General features: G+C 34.0%; 1 protein-coding gene across 11 annotated transcripts in view; it reads left to right on the forward strand.

Annotated features, from left to right (window-relative positions):
- The window catches only part of LOC150099022 (uncharacterized), a 589139-nt gene that overhangs the window by 97647 nt on the left and 478162 nt on the right, over positions 1–13330 (forward strand). Inside the window, exon 1 of one of the 11 annotated variants that reach the window (XM_090405635.1) lies at positions 852–924. The exons of 9 other annotated variants lie outside the window; for them this stretch is intronic. The gene's annotated coding sequence lies outside the window, so the exon portion shown is untranslated. Of the gene's footprint in view, positions 1–851; positions 925–13330 lie in introns of those variants that run through there. One more of the 11 variants, XM_090405634.1, reaches the window with a different exon arrangement.

Below are 13330 nucleotides of genomic sequence, written 5' to 3' on the forward strand. Positions count from 1 at the left end.
CAACAGCCTTATGACACGGTGCTGACCATTGTCTCTTTTTATGAAAGAGACAATGAGATCAGGTTGAGACCAGGGTTCTGTGGAGGCCAGTCAAGTGTGGTGAACGTTCATGTTCACAGAACGTCACCACATTCTGTACACATCCTGTACACGCTCGTTGCGTGTACAGGATGTGGAAGCTTGGTTCGGGTAATGTGGGGTTGCATATTGCGGTCCTGCTATCAAAAACCATGTTGTGAGTTTCAGAAACATTCAGAACTGAGTCAGAACTCAGTTCTGAATGTTTTGTTGTTTTATGCAGATTTGTGTAGTAGATAGTCGGAACTCCACATTCAACGTGTCTAGCGACGAATGGCAGTTTTTATATATTATCCCTCGTAGCACTCTACAATCATGTTTGGTGAGTGTGGTGTGTTGTACACTGCGGGTAGCACGTGCAGTTGATTTCCTGCGTTTCCGTCTCAGTATAGTATCACTGATTGTGGACCTGGGATGGTCCACATGAACAGATAGTCCACATAGGACTATCTGTTTAGCAAATTGTCAACAATTTGCTGAACAGATAGGTCTGCAACATGGAATCTTATCCCAACGCCTCTTTTAAACTCTGTCATTTCCCTTCTCGCAGCCATTTCACCTGGACACGATTGTACTGACTTGGAGCATCATATTCCTCTAATTTATAGTGGCTACAAACAGGTGCGTTACATGGCACGATGTCCATGGGGTGTTCGTCGTCTTCTTTCCAATCAGCGTATATACAGTTTCTTGTTTTGTGAAAATAAATTATTTTCTTGAGCAAGATGATTTATAACGTAGTGTTTCTTTTTTCAGTGTCTGGTTGCTCCATATTAGTCCTACGTACATAAAAATTTTGCTCCCTATTCAGTGCTAAGTCAATTTTCTGACGATAACATTAGAAAGGTATGTATTTTCACTTTATTCCCATTTTGAAACTAGAAAATCATTTGAGGAAGTACGGTGCACGTGATAATTTCATTCACGAAGATTTGTGTGCAGCAGTAATTTGAATGCGCAGCGGCGACGGTTATATCAAAGGTTTATTGTTCAATGTAAAACGTACGATATAACTTCCCACTGAGAAGTATCCATGTCTCCGTAACAGTTAGTAATCCCTCTGAATTACTATTTGTGCGCGATAAGAGAATTATGATAATAATGAACCATTCTATATATAAACATACAGACAGGACATACTGATTCAGTTAATCTAGCGATGAAATTCAATCTGAGAAGAGCGTTTAGCGTTTTACTCTTTAATGCACATTATTATCTGAATATGTTGTGCTACTTTTTTTTAATGTGATCCCCACCCACAAAAGCTTATTAGTATATCTGTATTAGTATATCTACAGTATATCTGTACCGTGGATTGGCTAAGAATTTTTTCCAATTTTTATCAATTATATATATATATATATATATATATATATATATATATATATATATATATATATATATATATATATATATATATATATATATATATAAATTTTTTATATATTTGTGCTTAGTCCAGAATCCCTACTCTAGTGACCAAGCATGAGACTTTTTCAAGACATTTCAGGCCTCCATTAAGCGGGATGGTGGTCTCACTTCGGCAATGAATTCATCTAATTTCATCTCCTAATTTCAAATATTGAATTATTGGCTACCATATATTTATTTATGGTCATTTAATATTGACCACAAGCAAGATGCCAATAAAGTCATTGGCGTCTTTCTTGTGTTGTTTTAATTGCATAATTAAGGAAAGAAAATTTCTATTTCCAGTTTACGTTTTCAAAACATTAACTTTACTGTGCACTTTTTTGTTTAGGGCTTTTATTACACATGAATATAAGTAACGTTTTTTCCCTATGTCAGTTAGTCACTAAGTTCGGGATAATTACTGAAGGAATGAAGTGACAAAAAAAAATACACACGCGGTCTCTAGAACAAGGTTTTCGACTTCTTTATCTGTGTGCTTATCAACAAACGCTACTGTTGCAACAGTTTAGTTATTAATTCTTTTGTAGAGTGGGTGAGACTGCTATTAGAAAAACGAAATTGCTGATGCATTTATAAAATACATTATTCGCTGCCCTAATTACTTCAAAGATGTTACCTCATTTACTCAAAACCTAAAAATTCCTCAATCATTTGGCACCACATTCTTTAGGATATGATCACTTAGTCCAAAACTCCCATTCACTTATACACGAGCATTTGCACTAACCTATAAATTAACGATTGAAATCTCACGTATTTAAAATGGAAGGTTGCTTGCGCACTTGCTTTAATGTGGTTTTGGTATCTTGATGTCCTTGTCAGTAGAAGGACGGCCGTTGCATGTGCATTTCTATGATAAAAAATGGTAGGTGAGACTTTAATGTTAATTATTATGATAGAAGATGAAAGAATACAGATAGGAATTTTAGGAACGCGAATGTCACATAATATCATGAGCATAGTATCGAATACCTGTACCAGGGCAGTAAGCATTTTGAAATAATAATGTCGTTGACATTACAAATCATGATTGTATTGTATTCCAGATTTTATGGCATATTAGCAGAGTATTGTTAATATTCAATGAAAAAAAACAGTTGTTCTTTTAAGCTATTGGTCTGCATCAGCCTAGAAGCACCATTTCATTCGATAGAAAAATTTCGCGAGTAAAATTTTTATATCTGGATTGTCCCACAAAAGTTATTTTTATCGTTTGTTGTTCCGCATGAATTATATTTAATTTGGTGGTCTCACGCCGGATAATGGTCATAACCTTCTACCACTTAGAGAAGGTACCTTTCTCCCCCTAGGTGGTAACTTTTCCCACTCATTCTAAGCTTTACCCATTCAGGTTTGTAACTCATTCTAACCTTTGCCTGAAGTGGATTTCATAACCAGTTGATTGGAAAGTAGAGACTCCTGTTCACTGGATTGGCCCACTGTTCCCCTACTTTGAATGTTGAGTGGGGGATGTTAGAATTCCCTTTAAAAAGTAGGAACGTTTTATGAAGTTGTGTTAGTGTTTCATACACAGGTTACTATCATACACAGTCATCGTTGAGGTTATAGCCTTTTGGCTGTTTAGGGGCAGCTATATATATGCCACCATCTAGGGAAATGACTATGAGCAAGGTGGTTTCCCATTGCCTTCCTTGTCGTACTACCTATGACTGTACCTTGTGTGTTCACGGGGCGGTTTGCCTGCTTGCGGGATGAAAAACCCCAGATAAACTGGTGGAAAAAATCCTGCTGTCCACGCCCAAGACCGGCTAACTTGGCTATAGCTGAGGAAGATCCTTAAGCTCTCACGTCACCGACGGGAATCGAACCTAGGACACTCCTTCCCCAGGCATATGGTTGCGAAGCGCAAAGCCGTTAGGCTAACTGCGCGGACATCATACACAGTAAGAAAATAAATTTCTTCTAGAAAATGTTTTTTTTTTTTATCTTTCATTAAACATAGCCCGTGTGGTTATCCTAGTGGCTTTGCGCTTCGCAACCATATGCCTGTGGAAGTAGTGTCCAAGGTTCGATTCCCGTCAACGACGTGAGGAACTCAAGGATCTTCCTCAGCCATAGCCGGTCTTGGGCGTGTACAGCAGGGTTTTTTTCCGCCAGTTTATCTGGTGTTTTTCATCCTGCAAGCAGGCAAACCGGTCCGAGGACACACACGGATTACAGTCAGGAATACTGACCCAGCCATAGGTCCGATTCGTCAGTCTATGCATCTTCCGGAGCCTGGATAAAATTTGGGGGGACTAGATGGTTCCGTGAACTCCCGTAAAAAGGGGAAACGCTGTATCATCACACGGAATTTATCTATTTATTTATTAAACATAGAAACTGGCCAGATAACGCACTAAGCTGGCAAGCAAAATACACACTCGCCTATTGGATATATTTGGTCAACATCTAACACCATTCATGTTCGTTGTGATTCTAAACATAAATATTAAGTTAACTAAGTGTGTTTATTCTACGGTGCACTGATATAGTATAAATATTGAACGATTTATGCTGTATTGGGATGTGGGCAGCATTTTTGGTTGTTAATTTTATGAATGAATTCTCCAAAATATCTGATTTGAAATGTTCCAGGTGTTATCTGCACTTAAATAAAATTCCACCTAAGAGCTTATTATTATTATTATTATTATTAATAAAATTGGTAGTGTTATTATTCTTTAATATATATTCTATTCGTTTTTACTACATTTTAAATTAAGAATGCTATTTAAAATTTTATGTAAAATGAAGCAAGCCCCTACATTTTTATTGACCACTCTGTTAATGGTTAGCCTTCTCGTTTCACAATATAAATACTGGCTTCATGTGGTTTTGACCCTTTTATTACTGGACACACCTAAAACCGGACATTGATAATATAAAACCAGTCTCTGCTATTTGACAGCTTCCTTAGCAAATGCAATTGTTAACTTTCTCTCCACCCCCCACCCCCACACTTTTGTAATTGTTCTAGAGAACCAAGAAAGATATTTATAATCTAATCAATAATATAATCTATTCTTTTGTTAGTAGTTAGATTAAATCAAGCAATATGTCTTTATCTGTAAGAGTCATTTTTATGGTTTTTATGGAGCAATAAATAGTATTTCTAAGAAACACTGGTTTGAACTAAAACATAATTCCTTATTTTTAAAAAAAAAGAATTCTGACAATAATAATTCGAAAATTGTATTCGAATGGTAGCAAAAAAATTCAATGTAAAAAAGAATTGATTAATGGAATGCATTACCTAAATTATATTGCTATTGCACTCTTGGGAACAAGGTCTTATATAATGTTTGAAGTTGATTATTAAAATGCATACTATGTTGCAACATTTATCTGGATATCTGAGTGCTTTATAAATTTGGGAAAACCATTTATTTTCACAAATGTAAAACACCGTCGGTCTGCCTTCGCAGCGATTACAGACACCATTCTGCTGGAATGACTGGACTGACTAAATGGCCAGTCTAACGCCTGCACTTATTTTCTCAAACCATGTCGCCAGTGTCACTTGGTGTATGGTCGTGACGATTTCATAATGTAAATACCATTATGAAAGTAAATTCATAACACATTAGTACCATGCATGGACTAAGAGTTAGATAATCCGGAAACATTACGCTAGAGATCAGGCCTGGAAATTTTTGAAGCCACTTTAGGCGTCCAGTAAGTAGGGTAGAGGCTTTCCACTGGGCGATAAAATTCGCAATCTACTGCCACATAGCCATCATAGAATCGTTCAGATTTCAATGAACGTTCTGCTTTCATTTTTATCTGCGCTATGATAACAAGTTCTAGTCCATATCAGAATAAACCTCCTTCCTACCCATAATGCAAGCATTATTGTACGTAACAGAAGGAATGATAGACTCTGGTAAATAAACTTTTCTGGCCTACTCGAAGAATGGTAGCCAGAAACAGTTTTTATTGTGACTGGTCACTCAATTCTATTCCACTGCTATGCAGTCACAGAGAACCATGCACCACTCATGCCAACCCAAACATTTTTACGATCATGTTTGATTTACATGAAGTTATTGCGTTTAAATGAAAGCTATGGAATTCAGTACATGATGATCTGGAACAAAGCCTACTTATCTGAGATCCAGATTGAGTGAGTCTGCCGTTACATGATCAAAAAAACGTATAAATTTTTTTTAGTAGTTTGTTGTCTCTTTCCATCTCTTTAGGTGGTCTACCTTGCCTTTTTTTCGCCATCTTATTTTTAACATTTTAATAACATGAACTGCAGCTGTGCCTGGATACTTCGTGCCACAGTAACCTAAGCTGACTTATGACTAATATGACAGCATGTAATAATGCCTGAGTAGAAGTTGGTTAACTCTAAACTATGTCCCCTTTCCAGTGTTGTAAGCGATTATTGGTATTTCATGTACCCTCCCCTTTCTATGCACGTGATTTTTCACTAGTAAGTAGTATATCAGAAAAATTGGGATGTCCAAATAAGTCAGGCAACATAAGTATACACTGCGTTTTACTTGGAGAACAATTTATAATTGATGTCACCTTAGATCTTTCCATAACGTCATGCAGTATTCGGAGTGATGATAATCATGGAAAGTCGTAATTTGGTTACCATCATTGTGAATGGCAGCTTAAAAACGATCTATACTAAAATAATTTCTATTCCTAAGTAAAGCGCCGTTAATGATCGTTTTGAAAATGCAAAACATGGATGGTTGCTTCGATATGAAGGCCATATCGTATTTTAAAATTCGAAATATATTGAGATCATAGCAACGGCGACTACCAGTTTTTTTAAACTCAATAATGTATGTATTAAGTTTCAGATTCCAATAATTTGGGAGCAAGAAGATTTTTTTCTAATACAATATTTACTAATACATTTTTAATAATATTAGTATTAGTGTATTATAGGCTTTTAGCATTTTGTGTTGCCCTCTCTTCTTCGTAAATTCTCGAGTTATTCTGTTATATTCCTAATTTCTCTCTCTCTCTCCAGGGATATAATACTTCCATTAGTAGCTGGAAAACCATTGTTATTGCTTATTTTGTAGTGAGGAATGATCTGTGATTTGTAATATATTACTATTTCTTATTTAGAATATTCAAAAACTATTGCCCGTGAATTTAAATTCAAGCTCCTAAATAGCTATACCATTCTTCTAAAGGAGTATTCATTTTCCATTTCGGTAATTCAGCATTCATAGGGTATAATGTATCACATGATACGATATATAATAGGATAGTTTCAAACACACATTGAGTAGCAATGTGCTACACCAAAGCTAAGTAGGTTAGGAAAGTATGAAATATGCAGTACAGTGACTTAGTTAAGAAATTTTCTTACCTTCATCGGACCCGTCGGCACAATCAAGTTTGCCATCCCTCATCTGAGTCAGAGGTATACATTGCGTAGGTACATTTTTACACCGAAACTCCAAATTGAAATCACAAGCATTGTTGATAGAAAATACTGCAAGAAACAACAAATAGCACAGTTAGAAAAGTCGACAGGTCCTAAAAAGAACATAGAATTATTGTTGTTTTTGCAAATAATCATAATCATTTCCCTTCTCCTACTCTATACACTTTAGAATAAAAGAAACAGACGAAAATGCAAATATCTCAACTATCATAAGAAAATATCACCATATTTGATGTGCGTGGAACCTCATGAAAACAAAATGAAAGTATTGCTTCGTCGTTGTTCACCTCATATTCCAAGGAATTGCTTTACTAAGCAGCGCAGTTTTGAAAACGTACCAAAATTCTTAATATCCAGAGAAGAATTTTAAGTGAAATGTGAACTCTTTTTTAGCAATGGTATATGATATGGTATCTTATATTAGTTTGTCATTTTGCCGTATATACATTTTGTCGCATATAAAGAAAACAAGGGTTAGTTTTGCTAATTGTTCTGCTTTTGTTATGTGTTATTCAGTTCTACATTGTAGAGAGCTAATGGTTAAAGCTTGCTTCTTTAATATAGATTCGGCTTCGAGGGCAAACTAGCCTCTCAGAACAGGCGATATCAATGTCTGTTATATATTGATCGTGCAGAAGAGAGAAAATCATTTATAAATTAATGACACTGAACATATTTAAATTAGTATCTTTCTGAACAATTGCAACTAATATGCTATTGCCTGTGCGTTGAATGTAATTTAAGATTTTTTCTTCTTAAAATGCCTTTATCTCTTTTCCAAATAAATGAGGCAAGTATAACAAAACAGTAATATTAAATGTAATATACTAAATTGAGTAAACGATTTAGAAATGGTTGTTTACTTTTAAAGTAATCATTGATTAAAAGTATACTTAATACTTTTAATTGATGCTTTATGCATTAGTAACTATAAGGTTATTTTATACTTGCATAGCTTTATTTTAATTTGTTAAAGTAGTTTAGTGTTCCAGCTTTTGTCTGCATTTCAAAATATTCGCGTAATTAAATACGTGTATCATAAATTCTTCTTCGCTTAAACACATGAATAAGTTTGCCTACATTTTTCAATATCTGCATATCTTGGTATAAAAATGAGTTTGTGGATGTGCACTTAACACTGAGAAACACACATGCGCTATAACTTGAAAGGAATATAACATTAAAAAGACGATCGGATGTCAGGAAGAACTAAGTATACAGCATTACAATTATGTATTGTAATGCTGTAATGTGCTCCTGGTTTCGCATGACGAGCAAAGATTTTTGTTTCACTTATAGGTGAATATCTACATTCAAGTTTTGATAAATAGAAGCAACTAATTCGATGGAGAGAGGATTCTTAGATTTGTTTGTATATAAAGGAGCTTAAATAAGTTCCTTTAGATGCATAACTTCGGGAATATTTATGAAGTGGAAAGTTTTTTCTCCTTGAAACTCTTTTATGTTTATTGTTTTGTCTACTCCAGAAAAACATACAAGTCTGCCAGAGAACATACTAAATTATCAAGCATTAATGTGCTGGTCTCAATTGCTTCATCTTAATTTCTATCCCCACACCTTCATTGTAATTTTCCTCACAGCGAAATTGACCTTCTCGGATATTTTAATATTTATAATTCCAACTTTTTTTTGTTCAATTTTACATGAATACTTTTCCAAAACTCATCATCATCAGCATCATACGTATCAAAGATTTAGGCCTAGCATGGCCTGTTCCGGCCTTAAAAGTCATCGTTGAATCGTTTAAGAGGACGTCCTGGTTTTCTTTTTCCTAATGGCTTGTACTTTAAGGCTTGTTTTGGTAATCTTTCTGTTTTCATTCTTTGAACGTGTTCCATCCATTTATGTTTATATTTTTTAATTTTTTCTATTACTGGTTCTTGGTTTAATTCTTTCATAATATCTTCATTTCTTTTGTGATCAAATAGAGTATACTTTGCAGTTTTTCTCATAAACTTCATTTCTGCTGTTGTTAATCTTTGTTTGTCTTTTTTCGCTTCCATGCATTAAAACAGGTAAGGCTAATGTATTGTATACTTTTAGCCTGGTTTGTTTTTGAACTAGGTTTGGTTTAAGTATAGAGTTAATTACACCTGTTATTTTTAAATATTTTGCAATTTTTACGATTATATATTTTTCATTTTCATATGTGATCATTACATCCTAGGTAGTTAAATGAATTCACCTGTTCTAAGATCTTGTTATCTATTACTATTTTAGTTCTTGCTGGATCTTGTCCTTTAAAGGCCTTACTTTTTGATTTTTGTGTTGATATTATCAGACCATAATCTTTGGCTATCTCATTTAGATTTAAAATAGCTTTCTGTAAGTTATCTTCAGAATTTGTAATTATTATTTGGTCGTCTGCAAAGAGGAGAGTGTTTAAGTTAACTGTAGGAGAAAGTTTAATTACTTGATGTAAATTTTTACTCCATTTTATTATTATTTCATTTAAGTAGATATTAAAAAGAGTTGCTGAGAGGGGACATCCCTGTCGGACCCCTTGGTTTATCTCTCTTGTATATGATAGCTCGTGATTTAATCTTATTTGTATTTGATTATTTTCATATATACTTGTAATAGCTTTTAGGATATTATTTGGTATTTGTCTTTCTTTTAATATGTTAAATAATATGTTTCTTTTAACTTTGTCAAATGCTTTTTCAAAGTCAATAAATGCAATATGTGTTTCTAAGTTATATTCTCTTCTTTTCTCTATTATTAATTTTAGGCAAAAGGCTGGGTCTATACATGATCGTCCTTTTATAAATCCATTCTGTACCTCTAGAATAAAGTTTTCGGAATATTTCATTAGTTTGTTATTTAAGATTCTGCTATATATTTTGTAACAGGAATTTAGTATACTGATACCTCTATAGTTTTTAGGGTCATCTCTATTACCTTTCTTAAAGATAGGAATCACAATTGCTTTTTCGCATTCTATTGGGGGGGGGATACCAGTTGAGTAAATTTTATTTAAAAATAATAAGAGTCTTCCTTTGAATCTTGTTCCTGCGTATTTATATAGTTCTGAACCTAGCTTATCTTCTCCAGGTGATTTTCCGTTTCTTGTTTCTTTCAGGCTGATTTCTAATTCTTCTTCAGTTATTTCCTTTTCATTGTCGTTAATTATTTGCCAGTTGTCTTTTTTAAAATATTTGTCTGTCCACAGTTCTGTATAGTAATTTAGAAATTCTTCTAATTTCAATGCAGTGTTTAATTTTATGTTTTCTTTGGTATCTGCATTTAGGTGTTTCAAAATCTTATATACATTGGGTCTTATTTTATATTAATCATGTTCTAAATTAGAAACAAATTTATTCCATGATTCTCTATGTCTTTTTCTAACTTCTCTTTTAGCTATGGCTCTTATTCTTTTATATTCTATTTCATCTTCTAATCTTTTACTGCTTAACCATTTGTGATAGGCTTCTTTTTTCGTTTTGATTATTTCTTTGATTGTATCATCCCAGATCTTCAGTTTTTTTTGTTTTATTGAATTTTTTGGTCTTTCCTAAGCTTTCATTTGCTGCTTCATTTAGTATCGTTTTTATATTAAGCCATTCTATTTCTATTTCTTCATTTTGTTTTATTTTATCTAGATATTGGTTAATTCTTTGTTCATATAGCCATTGTACATTTGTGTCATTCAATAGTCAGTCTAGTTTTATAAACAAATGTTTCAAGTTTTCTTTCTGTTCTTGTTACTTGTAGCCATTTAGGTGGTAATCTTAATTTTATTTTGACAAGGAAGTGGTCACTGCTTATTTCATATCCTCTGTGAACTCTAACATCTAGTGAAAATTTTGATGTCTTTTCATTTAATATGAAGTAATCTAATATTGATTTCCATCCTCTTGCTGCCCAAGTATATTTATGTATGTCTTTATGTTTATAGAAGGAATTCATTATTTTTAGGTTATTATAAACTACAAAGTCAATCAATTTTTTACCATTTCTGTTTAGAGTGTGTTCTCCATGTATTCCTATATTATTATTAATATTATTATTAATTTTCGTGTTTCCAATTCTTGCATTTAAGTCTCCTGCTAAAATTATGTAATCATTTTTATTTATTTTATTATATATGTTTTGTAGCTGATTATAGAAATCAATATTATCCCGTTCTCTTCCTTCTTCTGGGGCATATAAACCAGTTATTGTTAAATAGCCTCTATCTATTTTTATTCTAGCTTCTATTATTCTTTCATTCCATAATTTATAATGTTTTAACTGTTTTGAAAGGGAGTTATGAATCCAAATCATGACTCCTGCTTGTGCTCTTTGGTCTCTGTTGACTTCACTGTATATCACATTACAATTTTCAGTTCTCATAGTTCCTTTTAATTTCTTTTTTGTTTCAGTGATTACTGCTATTTTAAAATTTCTTTCATTTAATAACTGGTCTAATTCTATTTCTTTATATGCTATTCCTCTTACATTCCAGTTTGCTATGTGTATTATATTTTGTCGTTTCCATTTTCGTTTTCGCTTTTCCATTCCAGGGTCGTTTCCCATAGATTCAATCGGATTATCTTTTTCTGTCAGCTTACAAGTAGGATTATGTTCTCCATGTCAGGGGACTAGCCTGACGATGGAATAGTTCAGTGGTAGGGCTGCTACCTTAAGGCTTCTGAACTAGCCTTCTTCCGAATTTAAACCCATAGGATGAATAGGGTATATTAAATGGGAAAGAGTAGATTATAGAAGAAATATAGTAAGGTTTATAGAGAGGGCATAGTTTGTAAGGCCAGAAATGAAAAGACCCCATGGCCCTCGAGTACTCTAATAGGATAAGGCTCGTAAAGTAAGAAGAGTTGGCTGATAAGGCCTTATAGGAAAGATTAAAGTAAGTGGATCTTCCTCAAAGTAGAAGAAGGAGAGGATAGATCCAGCTAGGGGTTCATGGGAGTGCCGCTTCCCTTACAATCAAGATGATTGCCCCTTATGGCCCTGTTGGTCCACGAGTCCTTATTCAGTATATTCGGACCACCCCACCATATATATATATACACACACACGCACGCGCATGTACACACACACACACATGGTGGGCTCCCCTATCCGCCACCCAGGGGACTTTTCCAAAACTACTCTTCTGAAATGCATCTCTCTCTCTCTCTCTCTCTCTCTCTCTCTCTCTCTCTTCTCCTTTAATAATCCTCTACGCAAGTGGGTTTCTCAACATGAAAATAATGACATAAAATGAATTCCTAATAATTTTAATAAATATTATAAAATAATAAGATATTTGACGTATTTATTTATTGATTATTGGTAATATCCGCTTAAGCTGTTAACCACGTGTAGTACGTTGATCTTTTTTTTAAATATATTTTCCCAAGCGCAGAGAAACCGTTCATACTACAGTGGCATTCGAATCGTTGATCTCTGGAAACCTTACCTATTTGGTCAGTGATTAGGTTCTTACTTTAAATGCATTTGCTCAAATACATTGAGCATAGTAATAAACGTGGTTCTAGACTTCAACACAGGTGTGAGGATGCGTGTAATTGGACGAGCTGTTGCACGAGTTGAAAAATATGCTGTGAACAGGTCAGATCATAAAGCACCATTGACACACCCATCTTCAAAACCGTTTGGCATTATAAGAATGTTCAAAAGGTGATTTGTATGATGATCGCTTCAGTGATCGGAACAAATATTTGAACACTTTAAATATTCTTCCTTTATCGAAGTCTAGATTTTCCAATAAATGCATTAGTTTATGACTCAAGATAGTCATTAACATCGACATTTGAATCCAGCTGTCTTAAGACCATAGTTTCATTAAGGTCTTAAGTTTCAGGACAGCATTATTTCGCGTTTCATATTAATATCAAAGAAGTCATAAATTATCATTTACGCTAGTATCTTTTTGACCCACAGGCCACACTTCGAAACAATGGTCTGGAATAATTGCTCGCTTCTGTACTGGCGTTTCTTGAGGATAACGCCCATCACTTTTTCATCCGACCTATGGAGCATGTTACAATGGTGAATGGTATCGCTGCTTTGAGCTAGCGATATATTAAGTATAGGAATCCATAGTATTCGACTTTCTCAAGGGAAGATCCATAGTTTTTACTTTTTTAAAAAAAATCTTATATTTACTAAGGTGCTAGAGGTAGATGCCTACGCAACCAAGTGGGGATCAAAAGGATTTGGAACTTTCCTGCTTTGAGAGGAGGCGAATTCTCCACTTGTGTACTTGTGTTATTTTTGATCGTAATTGTTTTGTAGTTCGGAATAAGAAAAATTAAGGATTTACGATTCTTGCTCGTACTGCATTTTTTCCTCATTACCTCAGGTGAAGAATATTATTGCTGCTCATTTTCAAATATAAAGACTATTAGATTTGGTATGAATAGAACT

Source organism: Typopeltis vanoorti, chromosome 15, assembly GCF_054136105.1.
Source record: "Typopeltis vanoorti isolate ZY-2024b chromosome 15, IOZ_Tvanoo_1.0, whole genome shotgun sequence".
In the NCBI taxonomy this organism is placed as follows: domain Eukaryota; kingdom Metazoa; phylum Arthropoda; class Arachnida; order Uropygi; family Thelyphonidae; genus Typopeltis; species Typopeltis vanoorti.